This window comes from Dasypus novemcinctus, chromosome 15 (genome assembly GCF_030445035.2).
Source record: "Dasypus novemcinctus isolate mDasNov1 chromosome 15, mDasNov1.1.hap2, whole genome shotgun sequence".
Classification (NCBI taxonomy): domain Eukaryota; kingdom Metazoa; phylum Chordata; class Mammalia; order Cingulata; family Dasypodidae; genus Dasypus; species Dasypus novemcinctus.
In genome coordinates this window covers 103,137,373-103,153,655 of record NC_080687.1, presented here as the reverse complement: position 1 = coordinate 103,153,655, position 16,283 = coordinate 103,137,373, and the positions used below count along the sequence as shown (strand labels likewise).

The window sequence follows — 16,283 nt, the reverse complement described above, 5'->3', positions numbered from 1 at the left end:
ATCATATCACCTAGCTCCAGTAGTAAAAACAGCATGGTACTGGCATAAAGATAGACACATAGACCAATGGAACCAAACTGATGGTTCAGAAACAGACCCTTACATCTCTGGTCAAGTGATTTTTTACAAGCCTGGGTCAAAAATCACTTTTGTCAAACCCACCCAACTCAGGCACAACAGTATACTCAACAAATGGTGCTGGGAGAACTGGACAGGACCCATATCTCCCACCTTATACATAAACTACTTCAAAATGCATCAAAGACCTACATATAAGGGCAACAACCATAAAGCTCCTAGAAGAAAATGTAGGAAAACATCTTCAAAATCTGGTGGCAGGTGGTGGATTCTTAAACCTTACACCGAAAGCACAAGCCATTAAAGAAAACATGCATAAATGGAAACTCCTCAAACTTAAAACACTTTTGTGATTCAAAGGATTTAATCAAGAAGGTGGAAAGGCAGCCCACCTAATGGAAGAAAATATTTGGAAACCACATATCCGATAAGTATTCGATTTCCATGCTATATCAAGAGATCATGCAACTCAACAATAAAAGAGCAAGCAATCCAATTAAAATATGGGTAAAAGTTTTAAATAGACATTTCTCCAAAGAGGAAATAAAAATGGCAAAAAGCACATGAAAAAATGCTCTAAATCACACTATTAGAGAAATGTAGATGTCATCTCACACCTCACAGAACAGCCATTATTTTAAAAAACCAAAAACATTAAGTGCTGGAGAGGATGTGGACAATAGGAACATTCCTTCACTGTTGGTAGGATTGTAAAATGGTGCAGCCACCGTGGAAGAGAGTTTGCAGTACCTCAGGAAGCTGAATATAGAACTGCTATATGATCCAGCAATTCCTCTACTAGGAATATATCCAGAAGAACTGAAAACTGACATGAACAGACATCTGCACATCGATGTTCACAGTGGCATTATTCACAACTGCCACAAGATGGAAACAACCAAGTGTTTATCAACCAATGAAAGGATAAACAAAATGTGGTATATACATATGATGGAATACTGTGCTGCAGTAAGAAGAAACGAAATTGGGACATACATGATAACATGGTTGAATCTTGAAGACATTATACTAAGTGAAGTAAACCAGACACAAAAGGACGAATACTGCATGGTCTCTTTAAAAAAAGTAAATATGAAGAATAAACACATGGAGTTAAAACCTACAGTATAGGCTATTAGTAGGTAAGAGGAGAACTGAGAAGGACTACTGATGCTTAATGATGTACAAGTTTTAATTAATGTGATTGTAAAAGTGTGGAAATTGATAGGTTGATGGTATCACATTACAGTGAGTAGCTGGTGGTTTATAAATGGGAATGTGGCTAGAAAGGGTAGTCTTGTGATATAAATGTCAACTGAAGGAAAGCTAGAGAATAATTTACAAACTGAATAACACAATGAACCCAGAGATGGATGAGAATTGTGGTTGATGGAAGAGATGAAAGAGTGCCCTTCTGTGAGCTAAAGCAGATGTACGTCACTATTGCAGGGTGGTGGGAATGTGGAGAAGCATGGGAAAAATACAACTGGTGTGACGTATGGACTGTGGTTAACAGAAGTACTGTAATATTTCTGCCTTTATGCCAAAGACGTACTGTGTTGATCATGGGGGATTATGGAAAAAGTGTGCCAAATGTATGCTATGGACCATGGTTAGTGTTAACAGTCTGATGATTTTATCTCATAATCTGGAACAAATACTCTACCATAATGAGGTATGTTGGTGAGGGGGTGTTGTCTGGGAATTCACATACATGCATGATTGTGTTGCATGTTCACAACTTCTTTAATACAAATATATTTTAAAAATAATAATAGGATGGGTTGGGGGAAAAATACACACTAAATTTAAGATATGGACTATGGTTGGTAGTAATATTTTGATGATATTCTCTCATAATTTGTAAAAAATGTTTCATAACAATTCAAGATGGTGTTGGTGGGGGAGCCGTGTATGATGTTATGCATGTTTGTCTTGTAAATTCACAACTTTTACTATACACTTATTGTTTACGTATGTTCATACATGAATGATATACTTCAATAAATTTTTTTTAAAAAGCATGAGCAACTTTTAAAAAACCATTTTACCCATTCTATGATATAAGTGCTCCAAACAGGAAGCAAAGTTTCAGAGATTTCCTGAGACACAGATGTTTTTACTGCAGCAGCTGCGGAATTAAATTAAATTTTCTGCACACTTCTACTACTCTAAAAATGAAAGAGAATGCTTGACAAGTTCTACCAAGATTTGAGCAGCTCTGAGAATGGAGGTTCTCCAGTTTACTGCCATCCTTCATAAAGAGGCAGCTGAGGTCATGGACAGGTGACTGAGTTTAGAGAACAGCATGGCTAATACTACAGACTTTCCCAGAACGTGGACAAGAGGATTTTCTCATTTAAAGGCAGAGACAGAAGTGCGTCTAAGAATCTATCATTCTGTTTAAAGTCCTGTACCATAACATTTACATTAGAAAGAACAGTTTGCTTAATAGTCAACCCCCCTTGATCCTAGAAATCTGATAAATGAGTTCACTGCAGCTCCTCACATTCCCAACAACACTAAAAATGCATAACTGCAGTCAAGGAGCTAGCCTCATCAAAGGACAAACTGTAAGAGACATCAAACGTCCATCAGCTCAATTCCATTAAAAGGGTAATTCCTTTAAAAGGCTTTAGATAATCATAGCCCAAAGGGCTAACTAAAAACTGATAATCACATATACAAACAAAAACAAATTATGCAAAAGAAATGATTTTTTTATTTAACAAGTTACCTTGGAGAATGGGAAATATAGCCAGTCTTTGGTTTAACTAATTAAGTACATTCCTATGTTTCTTGAAGCAAAGGTTTAATTTAAAAATTTATCATTAAAGCAAGCTACTGCTCAGGATAACCAAAATTTTGTGCTCAAGGTTCACACTGTACATGCCCCAGTTGAATTTTGTCAATTCTTAACTGTCCTTAATAACCAGCTTTGTTGAGTTTATTCTCTGTACTTGTTACTTTCTGTTAATTGATTTCTAACTGTTGAGTTTAGCCTCCTTATTATTTTATATGGATTGAACTATTTACAACTTTATGTATTACAACAGCAAAATTTTACCAGTTCCTAATGGATACTAATTAAGCAATTTACAAAAAAAATAAAAAATTAAGCAATTTACGACTCAGTTTGTAACCTGTAATCCTACGCTTACCCCAGCAAGCTTCTGTAGATCCACAAAAGCAGCTTCTGGGGCCCATGCTTGCATACTTACAATTAAACAAGTTGATCAATAACTATCAACATTCCAATGTCACTAGCTCCATCTTCCTTTGTTTAAATTTCATAAAAACTCACAGTTTCTCCAATTCAGGCAAAAGAGAGCTGAGATTTCTCTCCTATTCTCTTACTTTGCGCAACTGCAACAAAACTCTCGTTGAAATCCGGGTGCCTCAGGATCGGTCTCTCAGCACATCAGGCGGCTTACCCACGTGTTTGTCCAGCAACACAAAGAGCTATGCTGTTGTTTTCCGTTATCTGTTGCTGAGTAACTTATCATCTCAAAACTGAAATGGCTTAAGACAAGAGCAATTTCTCATTTCTCTCCACGAGGTGTTGTGGCTGGATTCAGTGGGGGTTGCTCACGAGGTGACAGGTACTGGGAGCCTGATAAGGACAGAAACAAGCCTCAGACACCTGGGACACTCTTCCAAGTGGCATCTCTTTAGCACAAGCCTCTGGATATGCTAATTGACTTCCAAGAGAATGAAAGCTGAAGGTGTCATGCATCTTAAGAAACTGCACCCAAAACTAGCACAGAATCCCAAATACTGTTGGTCAGAGCAAGTCACAAGGCCAGCTGAGATCCAAACAGAGCAGATGGATCTCTTGATGGAAGGAGCTGCAGCTGAGTCCATGGATGGGAGAAATTGTTGGTGGCTGCCTTTGGAAGCCATCTACCACAGCTGTAGATGGACGTTTCCACTCTACCACTTGAGTTCAGGATTGAAGCCCTTGAGAGGTCAAAGAATTTGTCTGTTTCCAAAAAGAGAACACTTTCTTAAGCATACAAAGGACTACACCAGCAAAGAGCTGACTCTGTGGAAAGCTAATCTCCAAATAGCCATGGAATCTTTTTTTCTGAGGTTGTGGGAACAGAAGATACCATTCTTCATGAACGATTTGAGTACAGTCTTCCCTGGAATGATGACTCGCCTTTGGTCACTTCACATCTTACAAAGTTATGTGTAAGCATGATCTCATTTATTTTTTAAAGTATATCTAATACTAAAAAATATAGAGAATATATAGGTACCCCTAGTTATTTGAATTCATGCTACCAAATTCTCTCTGAACTCAACAAATAGATTTTGATACAGTCTTCATTACCCTAATCCTTGCTACTTGATCTCCTAACCCAGGAATGCACTAGAGTTGGATGTCCCAGTATCCCTTACAATCTGAAACAGCACTCTCAGAACTCAGGAACCAGATAAATTTGTTTAGCAAAAAAAGTACTTATATATACCACAGAACGTTTATAATTATACTTTAGATGTATAATTGCAGATGATATACATTCTTCTTTATGCTTATCTATATTATCCAAATTTTCTTCCATGCTTTGCTTACAAAAAATTTTTTTAATTAAGTTTATATTGTAGATTTAATGAATAGTTGGAAGATTTTTTTATTTAAGCTCCTCTTGTGGGTCAAATATATAATTGATTTTTATAATTATTAGATTAACTTAACTCTATCTGGTTAAATTCTGCCCACACCGAGCTCATACAATATCTCTTCAACACTATAATATATAATATTTTTAGAATTTTATGAACCACAGAATATTAAAAAATGTGTCCTAATACCCTGTGTGGACTTTAGACCCCTCGAGGGCCAAACCCTGTTTCCTATGGACAACTTACTATTTAATATAGTACACACAGAAAAAATATAATAATAAAGATCTTTCACTTCCCTTCAGTTTCATCTTCCCACTCAGGCTTTCAGATAAAGCAGGATACTGTCTCAGACTTCCTGGCTTGAACTAGTGATTATCAAGATAGAACCAAGCTCTTGCTAGAACAAATGGGTACCCTTTAACTTTAAAAATTGTAAAATAACTTATTTTTAAGCTACGAGCATAATAATTTTGGCTTTTATGGCAATTTGTTGTTTTTAAGTTCCCAGAACCTGACCATTTGGATCACAAACATACAAGTCACTGTGGAAGAAATTTCTTTAAAGGTTAAATCCTCCCTCTTCTGTGAAACAGAATAGTGGGTAGAAGAAAAATGAACTGTCCAGGGCATTAATAAATAGACTGGTATTTATACAATGGGTTAAAAGATATCCATCCCACAGAGGAACTGCGACATTAATAGAACCTAAATACACAGTTACAGGACTTCCCGGAAGATGGCAGTCTAGATGGGACACTCTTCTCTCCCAGAAATATAGCTCAGGGACAGGCAAAAACAGCCTGGAAAAAGAATCTTCTAGGGTTTAGGACACCAAAGGAAGGCTGGACACCAAAGGAAGGCTGGGCACCGCTCAGAGAGAGGGGCAAAGGAAAAGAAGTGCAACGGTCAAACGGTGAGTTACAAGCTGCAGCAGCAAAGGCCACTCCCCCTTCTACCCTATCCGTACATTTGAATTCTCAGACCTCTTGAATTCTCAGACCTCGGAGCTGGTGGCTACAAAGGGGCCCGAGGCATCCACTTCCCCAGGAAAGCAGAGAGAGGGGGACAGAGCCTAAGATGCACTCAGTTTTTGACCCACAAATCTCGTCTGCTGTGTCCCTCAAGGTGGAAGAGACTAGAAATAAAAATAGCTGAAGGCGAGCACTCCAGGAAGATGGCAGACTAGAAAGACACAGGGTTCTCCTCTCATAAAAACAGCTAGAGGACAGGCAGAAAAGGCCTGGAAAAATGTTCTAGAGTTTAGGACACCGGGGGACGGCTGGACACCGCCTAGGGGAGAGAGGGCAAAGGAAAGGAACCACAACTGCAGAACTGTGATGAAAAGCAGTGCTGCTACTCTGGCACCCTCCCCACACTACGGGCACTTCAGAATCAGGCCTTGGGGCTGGCGGCTACAGACAAAGGGACCCCAGAGATCCAGCTCCCCAAGAGTGGGGAGGGCAAGGGCCACAGCCTAAGACTGACCCGGCTTTTGACCCTTTGTGGTCTGCTGTGTCCTACGAGTGCTCCCAGGCCAGGACGAGCTGTGCCATTGTCTGCACTGGGAGCCGGCAAGGAACTAGAGAGATCCAGCCCTCTCATTCTCCCTCTCTACTGACTGGAACTGGTTGTTGCAGACACAGAGCAGAGTGGAATTATTTTCTACCTGGAAAAAGGGAAGGGGCTACCCACTCAGTTGGAGAACTGCCCTTAAGAAAGTTTGAATTACTTGGCTCTTAGCCTCCAGGCAGGATCCTCTAACACACTGGTCCAGTCCCTGTTAGCAAACGGACATTGACCGGGCACTGAACTGAAAGGGCTGCCAAGAGCACCATCTGCTGTCAGACCTAGGAAGTGCATGTGAGGAAATTAAAAGGGAGGCTTTCACAAGCTGTACTACCTCCCCTCCCCAAAGTCCTTGGAAGCAGGTCTGCAACCCATTACTGAGTCCAGGGTCCAGATCTGAGCAACTAAGGGATAATCCTAAAGGCCCAGTTGAATCAAGAATAAAAGAAAAGCAGTAACATACAGCCTCCTGCCACTAAATCCCTATGAAAGACAGAAATAGAGCATCTGAGTAAACTCACCATCATACTCAGATGCCTAGACATCAGCAAAAAAGTATGAGCCACACTGAGAAAATGGAAAAAATGGCCCAAGAGAAAGAATGTATCAAAGCCCCAGAAGAGACACAGGATTTGAGACAATCAATGAGATGAACACTAATTTCTAAAATCAAATTAATGAGTTGATAGACAATATGGTTAAAGAGATAAAGGACATCAAGAAGACACTGAGCAAGCACAAAGAAGAAACTGAAAACCTGAATAAAACAGTAACAGGGGAGAGCGGATGTGCTTAAGCAGTTGAGCACCCGCCTCACACATGGGTGGTCCCACATTCAGTTCCCCAGTGCCTCTGAAAAAACAAAAAACAAACAACAAGCAAAACAAATGATAAGACCAACACAGGGAAGCCAACGTGGCTCTGTGGTTAAGGAAGATCAAAAACACATTAGAGATGGGAAGCAGATTTGGCCCAGTGGTTAGGGTGTCCATCTACCACATGGGAGGTCCAAGGTTCAAACCCCAGGCCTCCTTGACCCATGTGGAGCTGGCCCACGTGCAGTGCTGATGCGCACAGGAAGTGCCCTGCCACGCAGGGGTGCCCCCCGCATAGGGGAGCCCCACGCGCAAGGAGTGCACCCCATAAGGAGAGCCGCCCAGCGCGAAAGAAAGTGCAGCCTGCCCAGGAATGGCGTCGCACACACGGAGAGCTGACGCAGCAAGAAAATGAAACAAAGGGACTCGGATTCTGGGTGCTGCTGACAAGAATACAGGCAAACACAGAAGAACATGCAGCAAATGGACACAGACAGCAGACAACTGTGGTGGGGGCGGATGGAAAGGGGAGAGAAAAAAATTAAATTAAATTTAAAAAACCACATTACAGAGAAACAGATGTGGCTCAAATGATTGAGTGCTGGCTTCCCACACTGGAGGTGCCAGGTTCAGTCCCTGGTGCTTCCAAAAAACAACAACAACAAAAACCCCAATAACAAGAAGCAAATTAAAAAAACCAACTCAAGAGAACTGGCTCAGCTTCCCACATACGAGGTCCTGGGTTCTATCCCTGGCACGGTACCTTAAAAAAAAAAAAAACAACACACACATTAGAGGCCTACAATAATAGACTTGAATGACAGAAAAAAGAAAAGAATAGGTGATACAGAAGACAGAATAGCTGAAGTTGAAGAGAACAAAGAGAAAAAAGAATGGAAAAAATTGGGAAGCGGATTTGGCTGAACTGATTAGAGCATCCGCCTACCAAACGGGAGGTGCAGGGTTCAAACCCAGGGCCTCCTGACCCATGCATTGAGTTGGCCCATGCGCAGTGCTGATGTGTGTAAGGAGTGCCGTGCCACACAGGAGTGTCCCCCGTGTACGAGAGCCCCATGCACAAGGAGTGCGCCCTGTAAGGAGAGTCACCCCATGCAAAAAAAGTGCAGCCCGCTCAGGAGTGGCGCTGCACACATGGAGAGCTGACACAGCAAGAGGACGCAAGGAAAACAAACAGATTCCTGGTGCCGCTGACAAGAATCCAAGCAGACACAGAAGAACACACACAGCAAATGGACCCAAAGAGCAGATAACGGGGGGGGGGGGGGGGGGAACAAGGGAAGGGAAGAGAAATAAAAAATCTTTATTAAAAAAAAAAAAGAATGGAAAAAATTGAGCAGGCTCAGGGAGTTAAGTGGTAACACAAAACACAACAACATACGTGTTATGGGAGTTCCAGAAGGACAAGAAGCGCACTATACCCCAATCAGGACACACTACTCAGAAAGTCAAATGTCAAAGATAAAGAGAAAACTCTCAGAGCAGCAAGGAAGAATCAAGCCATCACAGAGGAGACTCCCATTAAGACTTAGTGTGGATTTCTCATCAGAAACCGTGAAGAAGACAGTGGTATGATACAGTTAGGATCCTGAAAGAGAAACACTGCCAGCCGAGTATTCTTTATCCAGCAAAATTGTCCTTCAAATATGAAGGTGAGTTTAAAATATTCATAAACAAATAGAAGCTAAGAGACTTCGTAAAAAAGAATCCACCTTTGCAGGAATATTAAAGGAAACCTTACAGCCTAAAAGAAATAAGACAGGAGAGAGAGGCTTGGAGGAAAATATAGAAGAAAGAATAACAGAAAGGATAACCAAAAGAGTAAAAACACAGATGAAATACGATATGACATATGAAACCAAAGAATAAAACTGTTAAAGTAAATATTCATTCACAGTAATATCATTGAATGCGACTGGATTAAACTCCCCAATAAAAAGATATAGACTGAGAGAATGGATAAAAAAAACATGAGCCATCCACACACTGCCTACCAGAGACTCACCTCAGACCCAGGGAAACAAACCAGCTGAAAGTGAAAGGTTGGATGAAGATACGCCACACAGGTAGTAACCCAAAAAGACCAGAATTAGCAATACTAATATCAGACAACACAGACTTTAAATGCAAAAACGTTATAAGAGATACAGGCAGGCATTATATATTAATAAAAGGGAGAACCCACCAGGTTCAACATAAGAAAATCAATCAACGTAATATGCCACATTAACAAATTGAAGGAAAAAAACAACATGATCATCTTAATTGATACAGAAAAGGCATTTGAAAAAATCCAGCACCCTTTCTTGTTAAAAATGCTTCAAAAGATAGGAGTAGAAGGAAAATTCCTCAATATGATAGAAAGCATATATAAGAAACCCACAGCCAACATCAAACTCAATGGGGAAAAGTCGGAAGCTTTCCCTCTAAGAAAAGGAACAAGACAAGGATGTCCACTCTCGCCATTGTTAGGAAACAGTCTCTTCAACAAAAGGTGCTGGGAGAGAACATTGGTGAAGTTCTAGCTGGAGTAATTAGACCAGGAAAATTTTTAAAAAGACATCCAACTTACTGGTATTCTACTATAGAACTATTGTGACTAGTAATAGAACAAATTGTAACACTGATGTGGAGAAAGTGGCCATGGTAATTGCTGAGGGCAGGGAGAGAGAAGAGATGTGGGGGCATTTTCAGGACTTGGAGTTGTCCTAAATGATACTGCAGGGACAGATGCTGGACATTATATATTCTGCCACAACCCACTGAATGTACAGGGGGGCGGGGAGGGGGAAGAGTGTAAACTACAATGTAAACTATAATCCATGCAGTGCAGCAGTGCTCCAAAATATATCCACCAAATGCAATGAATGTGCCACAATGATTAAAGACGTTGTTGATGTGGGAGGAGTGGGGGGTGGGGAGTGGGGTATATGGGAACTTCTTATATTTTTTGAACATAACATTTTTTTGTGATCTATGCATCTTCAAAAAAAGTACAATTAAAATAAATAAATTTTAAAAAGGCATCTAAATAGGAAAACAGGAGTAAAGCTCTATTTGCAGATGACATGATCCTATATTTAGAAAATTCTGAAATGTCTACACAAAGCTACTTGAGCTAATAAATGAGTTCAGCAAAGTGGCAGGATATAAGATCAACATGCAAAATTCAGTATTGTTTTCTGTACCCTAGTACTGAACAATCTGAGGAGGAAATCAGGGGGAAAAATGCATTTACAATAGCAACAAGACTCAAATACCCAGGAATTAATTCAACCAAAGAAGTACAGAACCTATATGCAGAAAACCATAAAATGACGCTGAAAGAAATCAGTGAAGACCTAAACAAATGGAAAGACATTCCATGTTCATGGATAGGATATCATGAAAATGTCAATCCTACCCAAGCAGATTTATAGATTCAATGCAATACCAATCAAAATTCCAACAGCCTACTTTACAGAAATAGAAAAGGCAATTATGTAATTGCACCTGACTAGCCAAAAGCAATCTAAAAAACAAGAGCGATGTGGGAGGATTTCACTGCCTGACCTTGAATATTACAAAGCTACAGTGGTCAAAACAGCATGATATTGAAATAAATACAGACATATTGATCAGTGGAATAGAACTGAGAGTCCAGAAATAAACCCTACCTCTATAGCCGACCGGATTTTGACAATCTACCAAGACCATGTGAACAGGACAAAACCATCTCTTCAACAAATGGTGCTGGGAACTGGATATCCATAACAAAAAAAATAAAAGAGGACCCCTATCTCACCCCCTCCATAAGAATCAACTCAAATGAATCAAAGACCTATATATAAAAGCCAGGACCATAAAACTACTATAAGAAAATGTAGGAAAAAAATCTTCAAGACCTTATAGTAGTTGGTGGTTTCTTGGACCTTACACCCAAATCACACACAACAAAAGAAAGTTAGATATATGGGACCTCCTCAAAATTAAACACTTTTGCACCTCACAGGACTTTGTCAAAGGAGTGAAAAGAGAGCCGACTCAGTGGGAGAAAATATTTGGAAATCACATGTACGATGAGGGTTTAATATCCATGATATATTAAGAGATGCTACATAAAGACAAACAACCCAATTAAAAAATGGGCAAAAGACCTGAATAGACATTTGTCCAAAGAAGCAAGACAAATGGCAAAATAAGACATGAAAAAATGTTTAACATTACTAATGAGTAGGGAAATGCAAATCAAAAGTACAATGAGGTATCATTTCACACCTATCAGAATGACCACTATTAAAAAGACGGAGAACTACAAGTGTTGGAGAGGAGGTGAAGAGATAGGAACACTTATTTACTGTTGGTGGGAATGCAGAACAGTACAGCCACTGTGAAGGACTGTTTGGCAGTTTCTAAAGAAGTTGAATATAAATTTGCCACATGAGCCAGCAATTCCACTATTGGGTATTTAACCAGAAGAACTGAGAGCAGTGACATGAACAGATGTCTGCACACCAATGTTCATAGCAGTGTTATCCACGATTGCCAAAAGTATAATCAACCCAGGTGTCCATCAACAGATGAATGGATAAACAAACTGTGGTGTATTCACCAGATGGAGTATTATGCAGAAATGAAGTGATAAAGCACATAACAACATGGATGAATCTGGAGGACATTATGTTGAGTGAAGCAAGCCAGACACAAAAAGACAAACACTGTATGACTGCACTACTATGAACTACATATATAGTGTAAACTGATGGAGTTAATAACTTAAATATGGGTTACCAAAAAATGAAATGAGGGAAACGAATGTGGCTCAACAAACTAGGCTCCCATCTACCAAGTAGGAAGTCCAGGGTTCAAAGCCCAGGGCCTCCTGGTGAGGGCAAGCTGGCCCACGCAGTGAGTTGGCCCACACGGAGTGCTGGTCCACGCAGAAATGCCACCCTGAGCAGGGAATGCTGCCCAGCGCAGGAAAGCCACCCCACGCAGGAGTGCCGTCTGACACACAACTGGTGCAAGATGACACAAAAAGAGACACAGAAGAGAGAAAATAAGAAGATGGATCAGAGGGAGCTGAGGTGGCGCCATAGAGTAATTGCCTCTCTCCCGGGATCATTTCCCGGAGCCGCCTAATGAGAATACAAGCAGAGTAAGAAGAACACACAGCGAACAGACACAGAGAGCAGACAATGAAGAGAACAGGGGAGAAATACATAAAATAAATCTTAAAAAAAAAAAAAGGAATGCTGAGGGTTATCTTGTGCAGAATTGGTAAAAAGGATGCATGTTACTTTGGAAATGATAGAAAAGGTGAAAGCCCAACAGAATGTTTGTAACTAGTGGTATATTATGTGGGTATCAAAGTGGTTTAAAGGAAGCATCTAAGATCATGTATATTACTGAAAGGAAAGCTAAAAAATGTTATGGGACTATATAACATAGTAAAACCACATGTGAAACAAATATGGGTAAAATTGCATATGTAAGACCTGTTTTCTTTTAAGCTGAACAAATGTATGTTAATACTACAAGATGATCAGACAAGAAAAAACATTATGATAAGTGAAAGAAGCCAGTTACAAACTACTACATATTTTATAATTCCATTTGTATAAAATGTAGGTATAGATCAATTTGTAAAGAGAAAATTAGATTAGTGGTCATGTACGGCTGGGGAAGGACTCCTAAGGGCTGTGGAGTTTTTCTTTTTGGAGTAATGAAATTGTTCTAAAATTTTTTGTGGTGATGAATGCACAACATTGTGATTATATGAAAAGCCATTGATCATACATTTTGGATAGATCGTATGATAGGTAAATACACCTCAACAGAACTGCTTAATAAATAAATAATTGTGCAAGAATAGCCCGAAATAACAGCTATATACAGCAGGGGAAGCAGAGAGAGACTGAAAGGTAAAGAATTTTCTTGATTTTTTATTATTATTGAAATAATGCAAATGCTCTAATGATTGAAGTGATGAATGCACAAAGATGTGATTATACCAAATACCCTGACTGTATTCTGTGGGTGAATTGTATGCTTTATTAATATGTATCCAAAAAATTGATTGGTTTAAAAATATATAGATCATTACATACTCAATTCTGAAAGGAGTTCAAAGGCATGAAATTCACCAGGCACTCACTTCAGACCAACAATCTCTAAATTGCAAAGCACCCCATCAACTGCCTTCTGGCGTTAAATCCTTTTCCCACTCCCTCCGGCGTTATATACCATGATATTTTGATTTAGCATCCCGCAAGACACACCAGTTTCGGAACCGCCGTTTTTTGCCCTCCCAAGACTTTAAACCCACCCCCCGCAAAAAGAACAGGGCAAAGACAAGACCACGAATCTTCGTCTTTCTTTTCAAAGCCCTAGGACAAGCTTGCTTTATAAAACTCTAACCCCCAACTGCAAAGACTTCCGCAAGCAGGTGGCTTCGGAGTCCCTCGGGTGCAAAACGGTCAATAAAGTGCGACTAGCGGCCACTCACGAGCGAGCGCAGAGGCCCCGGGCGCTCATCTTCGGCGAGCTGCGCAGGCTCCGGGTCCCGGCGGCCGCGCCGCAGCGCGAGGGTCCCTGCGGAGAACAGGCCTCTCTCAGCACCGGGGGGCACCGGCAGGCGACGGCCGAGCGCGCGGCCTGCGGCAGCGCCGTCCCCCGGGAGCGGATGCGGCTCTCGGCGGAGCAGGACGCGGCGGGCCGGAGGCGAGGCCGCGCGCGCCGGCGCCGCCGGGGGCGGGGGAGGGGCTGGGGCGCCCTCGGCCCTCGCCCCTCGGCCCTCGGCCCTCGCCCGGCTCCGCGCTGGAACGGAGGGGCGCAGAGCCCCGGGACTCCGGGCGGAGAGACGCGCGGGCGCAGGAGCCGGTGGGGCGGCGGGCGGGTCTGCGGCGGGCCGGGCCGGGGAAGCCCCGGCGCCCACCAGCTACCTTTGAGGAGCGCCTCAGCCGCGCGCCGGACGCCGGGGACCGCAGACGGCGGTAGCCGCTACCTGGGAGGCGGGGCGGGACGGGGCGAAGGGACGGAAGAGGGCGGGGCGAAGGGGCGAAGGGGGCGGGGACGGGCGCCAGTGGGGCGGGGCGAAGGGGCGAAGGGGGCGGGGACGGGCGCCAGTGGGGCGGGGCGAAGGGATGGAGGAGGGCGGGGGTGGGTGCCGGCAGGGTTTAGGGACAAAGGGGGCGGGGGCAAAGGGATGAGGGGGCGGGGCGCCCCCGCGTGACCCGTGCTGCCGCACGTGACTGCGCCGCGGGTCCCGCGCAGCTCCTCTCCAGAGCCGAGCCGCCTGCGCGCGCTGGAGCGTCCGCGGTGCTGCGGGAGGCGGCGGCGGCACATGGTGACTGCGGAGGGCGCGGGCTCCTGCTCTCCGTCCGGGCGCGCGTTACCCGCGCTCACGGGACAGAAAAGCGGCTGGAGAGCCGCTCTCTGCCCGCGCGCGGGCTGCTCCCCGAGGGCGGCCTGCCACCAGCGCTGCCAGGTGCGATGCCACGGCCGCGGGCCTCAGACGAGCGGCTGTGTGACTCCAGGGGCATGCCGCCTGCTGCGATGCGAGCGCACCCCTGAGAGGCCAGGGGCTGGGGAAGATGGCAGCTAGCGAGGCCAGGCTGGGGCTTAGGTCCCCGGGGAATCAGACTTGGCAGGGACCTCGGAGGGCATCTGGCCTATAATATGAAAAGGGCTATAAACTTGTAAACTGACGCCGAGACTCTTACACCCAACCCAGCAAAATACGGGCAGCTCTCTGAGAACTCCCAGTTGCCGCTACAGGATAAAGCTCAAGCTTCTTGGCATGGAGTTCCCAACAAATACCCCCAACAAATACAACAAATGTGCTCCCCTGAATATAAAGAAAAACATTCCCTCTTCTAAGTATGGCCAAAGAGCTCTGACTGTCATCGCCTGGCACTTGCCCAACGCTGCTCTGGGGAATTCCTGTTTCCCTTGACTACTCAATTCTCTCTGAACTACTTTTCCCCTTAATTGCTTAACTTATCTTTGTGTTTGTTCATGTTATGGCTGTGCCTGGAATCAGCACCTGGCTCCCAGGCACATTGCTTCTCCTCCTCACCTTTCAAAATGCAGGTCAGAGAACCTCCTCTTGATTGTCTTCCTTCTCAGCATTCTCCTTTTTTTAAAAAAAATAGATTTATTTTTTTAAATTTGTTTCTCTCCCCCCTGCCTCCCATTGTCTGCTCTCTGTGTCCATTCGCTGTGTGTCCTTCTGTGTCCACTTGTATTCTTGTCAGCGGCACTGGGAAACTGTGTCTCTTTTTGTTGCGCCATCTTGCTGTGTCGGCTCTCCGTTTGTGGGGCGCCACTCCCGGACAGCCTGCATTTCTTTCACGCAGGGCGGCTCTCCTTATGGGGTGCACTCCTTGTGCATGGGCTCCCATATACGGGGAACACCCCTGTGTGGCAGGGCACTCCACTGCGCGTGGGCCAGCTCCACACAGTTCAGAGGCCCTGGGTTTGAGCCTTGGACCTCCCATGTGGTAGGTGGACTATCAGTTGAGCCAAATCTGCTTCCCATGCATTCTCCTTCTTGATCAATTTAAGCAAATGAATTTCATTCCGAGGGCACCAGCTGCCACTTCTTCCCTGATAGAACAATCTGTACCTCTTTCTTACACACCTCTCAAATCACCTATAGGAAATGATTTGTCACCTGGATTATAAACTCTTGGACCTCTGCCTGCCATGTGGCGGACCCTCAGTATTCACTAAGTCAAGGGGCTTGACCAAGGTCAAAGGTGTTTATTTAGCATCAAAGAAAGGCAAGAACCAATGTTGATTGACTCTTGGTTGGGACCCTGGTGGATCTACAATAGTTGTGAATCCATTCAATAAATTTACTAAAAATTAAAAAAAAATTTTTTTGTTAAACCTGTACAGGAGAAGCTGAAGTCTTTTTATTTTTTTAAGACATGGTTGCTGATCTCAGGGAATGTGGATTCTGGCATATTATTCCAAAACAGAGTGCAAAGTATAATCCCAGGGTGCTAAGTGAACAATAAACACAAATGAGGGACCACAAACTAAGCAGGCATTCAGGAAAAATCTTCCTGGGAAAGTGGGTTTGGAGAACAAGTGGTAGTTAGATGAAGAAGGGAGAGAAGGCTATTCTGAGAGATACACATGTTCAAAGGTAGGGATGTATGAAACAATATTCTTTGTGTAGGAAAA

At 43.2% G+C, this 16,283-nt stretch overlaps 1 protein-coding gene across 12 annotated transcripts in view; it reads right to left on the bottom strand.

The window, feature by feature from the left end:
• RCBTB1 (RCC1 and BTB domain containing protein 1) overlaps positions 1-14,357 on the bottom strand; it is a 75,164-nt gene extending 60,807 nt beyond the window's left edge. For 2 of the 12 annotated variants that reach the window (XM_058276795.1, XM_058276799.1), the window contains exons 1-3: positions 14,033-14,126; positions 13,597-13,682; positions 3,436-3,691 (exon numbers count right to left, since the gene is read on the bottom strand). The gene's annotated coding sequence lies outside the window, so the exon portion shown is untranslated. Of the gene's footprint in view, positions 1-3,239; positions 3,692-13,596; positions 13,879-14,032 lie in introns of those variants that run through there. The other 10 variants (XM_058276798.1, XM_058276801.1, XM_004472192.5 and 7 more) reach the window with 9 other exon arrangements.
• Positions 14,358-16,283: the final 1,926 nt, after the last annotated feature.